Raw genomic sequence first — 4,555 nt, 5'->3', positions numbered from 1 at the left:
GGTTGAATTAATACAAGCAATGACGTATAAGTTAAAACGTGATACAAACAAAATTTCGAAAAATTAACGTGCAATTTTAAGATGCGCGAGACGTGGAATAACACTTGCGCGAGCACTATACTTAATACAAGGAATAAAATTGTAAAAATTGAAATAATTACAATGGTTATAACACAAAATGTTATGAGAGAGATATATATATACATATATATAAAATAAACTTAAAGAATAATATCAGAACGAGAGTGTTAAGTCAGCATGTTTCAGCTGCTTATTTAAAGTGGGATTCTCCCATTTGATGTGCATTGCCTCCTTCAACATAAGTTGTAGTCTGTTGGGTGCACAATCCACGATGGCAAAGCAATTCTCTTTCTAGCTGTTACAGGCTACCCCAAATGCATACCAGAAGATACCCCAGTGTTCGTGCAACAACATGACACCCAGGTAGACACAAACCCCCCTCAATTTGAGGGATACACTGAACTTTGAAAGACAGGTATAAGCCATGGCACAAAAACTCAGCAAATGCAAAGTCTAGCACAAAGCATGCTCTTTAGAACAACCCCAACCCCCTGAAATTTAACCAGGCTACCCCAAATACATACTAGATGATAGCCCTGTGTCTATGCAACAATATGACACTGGCCTTGACGGAAGCCCCACTCAAAAAAAAATTGGCTGGCCCAACGGGGGCAACAGGCCGCCCCCTCGATCATTTTTTCTTTAATTTCCACTGATATCTGTCAATTCTAGGAAGTTATTTGGAGCTCATGGTTAAGAGCTAAGGGTGGTTTGTCCCGAAGATTGCTTCGGAAGATTGCCTGCAATGTGCTGGACTTGACTTAACATTTCAGGCAACCCGGTTTTTAAAACTCTAGCTAGATATAAAGTCTTGTAAATATATACAAAATAGGGTAGTTTTTGTAGTTTAATCAGCAACTGTCAGAAATGCCTCCAAAAGGCAGAGAAAGGAAGCGTCTCAGCGCCGAAGTCTTTGTTGCCGAAATTCGTGGAGAAGCAGCACAGTCTTTAAATGCTGAAGGAGCAATTTTGGAAGCCTTCCGTCAGCTGCTTTCCACCGAGTTAAAAACATTCCATCAGACTCCTGCCGCTAGTTTTGTGGCTGTATGTTATGGCAAAGTATGAGCTAAACGTTGTCCCTTTGTCGCCAACTCCATCACTGAGCTTGCGGTCCGTCCACCAACACGTCATTTGGAAACAGTGGCAACGGTAACAGGTATTCCATTGGACGCAGGTGACCAGTATTCTTTGGATTTGTGATATATTATAAGTTTGAAGGCTTTGACGTTCGAGGTAATTGCTTTAAGATAAGCTTTAATCTGTAGGTTTACTTTACTGCACCTTTCATTTTTCATTAAGATACATTTTCCATTAATGTACACTTCATTTATACCAGGCTACTTTTCTGTTTGAGGCTGTTGCGGTCGCCAGGAAGAGCAAGTTAGAAACGGAGAGCAATGGCTTCCCTGTCCTCCTAACTCTGCCTGTTGGCACTTGCCTTAACTGATCGATTACAACAAGCCCTGTGACGTTCAAGTCTTGACGCTTATGGGTAAAAAGGCTGGCCTGAAGTTGGCTCACGATGTGACCACTGCAAGTTGAATTTTAATTATGATAAGTATGGTAACCGTTCAAGGGTTTGGCGCCTTTATAAAGAGATGAGGCCTTTGGTTGAGGCAACTGATGTATGCTTTGTCGACTGGAAGCTGCTAGAATTCCAATGTGCTTTGGCGTAAGTGTTTTACTTTGATTGCCTTTGATTTTATGTGAAGTTGTTTTGATCTTTGGTTGCATTTGCGGCAATCTGGTTGTTAATGCACCACAGTCAGTTTTAAACTGGTCACATAACCTGAGGTCAGGCGTTATATTTTGTTTGCTTCTTTGGCTCGAGATTACAGATGACAAGGGAGAGGGCATGATCGCAGGCTACTGGTCACAGAACTTTTGTTCTCTTTTATAATCTTAATAAAATTAATGTTATAACATTTTTTTTTAACTCTAGAAACCACAGTTAGGTCAGCTTTTCTGGCTTCTCAACAGTCTACAACGAAGTGTTCCACCTGCTTTCAGGAATAGGAGGTATTTAAAATTTGTCTTACGCACATGTATTCTGAATACTTACTTTCTGCAAATTGGCTGTTGGTTGAGCAAAAAAATATTATTAATGACCGGTTCGAAGAACTATTGGTACATAAGTGTTTATCAGTTATTAATTTATTTATTTTGTGGTTTTGTAGGCTATGGAGAAAAACAGTGTACTTCTGTACTTTGAAATGGAGAGTTAGGATCTGAGTTGCGAGAGCTAGGTTACCTTGACTTTTTTGGGCTTATGAAAGAAAATGACAATCGAGAGAAGGTAATGGAAGAGGTAGACAAGGTACGAGGCAAGTCTGTCTACACTCATTCAGCAGACGACTGTTCTGACGCTTGCAAAACACAGGGTAAGGACTGTTCTTGCATCTAGTGATTTTCAAGAACCATTTTTAGATCCTCTATTCCTTTATCCCACCATGGCGTACCACTGTTTACTATTTATAGCACAAGTTTGAGTATAAAACCACCATATCACAGGAATTTAACGATGCTCATTGACTTAGAATGCGAAGAGCATTTTGCAAAAGTTAGGTTTACATACGTGCATCAAGTAGACGTACATTAAATAAACAGCTTTTAAAACTTTGTGCTTAAGTTTCAAAGTCCATTGTTAATTTCATTTAAGGTAGTCATTGTGCTTTTGGCGCTGATTCTCCAGGGACACTAATGTTTTGTAGTGTCACAGAAGATGAAAGTATCACATGCAATCACACAGTGGGGAAGCATTATTGTGGTAGCCTGGGACCAGGCTCCTTAGTTGGGTATACTTCAGTATGACTTAGAGAATCTCACCCACACAGTTTGCATTGCACGCTCACACTCAACTCACGCTCTTCATTTGCCATTTTCAGGGCCCCCGAAAATCCAAGTTTTATCACCTTTATATTCCCTCCTTTCTTTCGACAATTTATAGGCTCCTGTTTCCTCTGGAATTCTTTCTATAGTTTCTGAACTATCTTTGTGATTCACATGCGTGGAAGAAAATTCTTTCCAAGGACACTGTGTAGTTGGTTTTCTGTCGCGGTTCGTAGAAACGTCGGCCAATATGGCGGACAGCCGTCCTGCTGGGGGCTGTCCAAAAAGGCCAGAAGGCATCAAACGCCTAGAACTCAGGGAATCCACATACAATCTGTGGATTGAACAGAAGGAGGCCCTTGGGATACACAGAATCACGCATAATGATTTTGCGGAGATACTTCTTCACCAGCAACTTACACGAGAGCGTGATCGATCTCCTCACGCTCATCGAGATGATACTTCACCTCAAGTGCATCAAGGTAAAATATTGAATAATTCTTTAAAAAACTCTCTTTTTATTATGCCATCATAGTAGTGTTAGTATTTCGCAATTTTTTTTTATACATTGCGCGTCCTTTCGTATTTTTTGGTAGAAAGAAGGCAGCTATTCCTCCAGTCGACCCCGATGGGTAAAGAAATCAGGACTGAGAATATCACAGTTTCCTCTTTATCGTTTGCTGGTACTGCAGAAAACTCAAGTTTGAGCAAGTGAGTACTATTATTATCTGCCTGTTGTTGCACGGTTCCAATCAACCCATATGTACTCGTGGGGTGAAGCAGTGGGTAACTGATAGACTCACATTATTTTTCTTTTGTCTGTTACATGGGAGTCTCGACTGTTGATGCAGGGTTCCGTATCAAAGTAGTTAAGGATAGGTAAAATGCCATTCCTTGTCTGAAAATCTGAATGCACCAACTGTTAAGACTTTTCTGGTTTACTCTTTGTGACTTTGTTGGGCATGTTACCACTTTCTTTCTTTTTGGACACGTCAGAAAGCCCATCGTAGGTCTTCATCATTGTACTGTCTTGGCTTTTTACAAATTTAAAGCATATAAACCCCCTGAACTAGGGTATCTGACAACATGTGCCACTCGGATGGCTTAAAAGCTGCAAAAAAATCTCTCGCCATGGCCCTCTCCTTGGGACAGAGCATGGATGAGTATCCAAAAAATCATAGGTAGTTTACACATCCGAAACCATAAAGACCCGTCTTGCCAAGAATCGTACAGTCCAGCCAACCTGAAGAAAGAACTCCTTGAAGGATACACTATGGCTGTAGAGAAAACATTTGGATGGCTGTCCCGGTTCAAGAAAATTGTGTGTGCCATGCCACCCAGTTCGATTGCAAGGGAAGTTAGAGCTCGCTGTTCTCTCGCGTTAGGTTCATCCCTCGACTTCCTGGAGAAAGAAAATGTTTTCCCTTTTCCTCCTAGATTAGAAAACGTCGCAGATCCTCCCCGGAACAGACCTAGCGAAACAGTTGTTGTGGAGGTAAATTATCACAAATCAACACGCATGGTAGCTTATGACGGGAGCAGGCAAGAAAATTTGGTGAAGTACGTCACGCGAAAGGATTGGAAGGCTGTGATAAACATCCTTTTTAAAATGAAAGAAGTTAAAGCCGCTCTGCCAGGGGCTTTC

The 4,555-nt window shown here is 41.0% G+C and overlaps 1 pseudogene; it reads left to right on the top strand.

Moving 5' to 3' along the window:
* Window positions 1-948: 948 nt before the first annotated feature.
* Window positions 949-2,892, top strand: LOC140926036 (uncharacterized; annotated as a pseudogene).
* Window positions 2,893-4,555: the final 1,663 nt, after the last annotated feature.

This window comes from Porites lutea, chromosome 2 (genome assembly GCF_958299795.1).
Source record: "Porites lutea chromosome 2, jaPorLute2.1, whole genome shotgun sequence".
Lineage (NCBI taxonomy): Eukaryota > Metazoa > Cnidaria > Anthozoa > Scleractinia > Poritidae > Porites > Porites lutea.
Note: the sequence above shows the minus strand (reverse complement) of the source record. Positions and strands in the feature narration are given on the sequence as shown.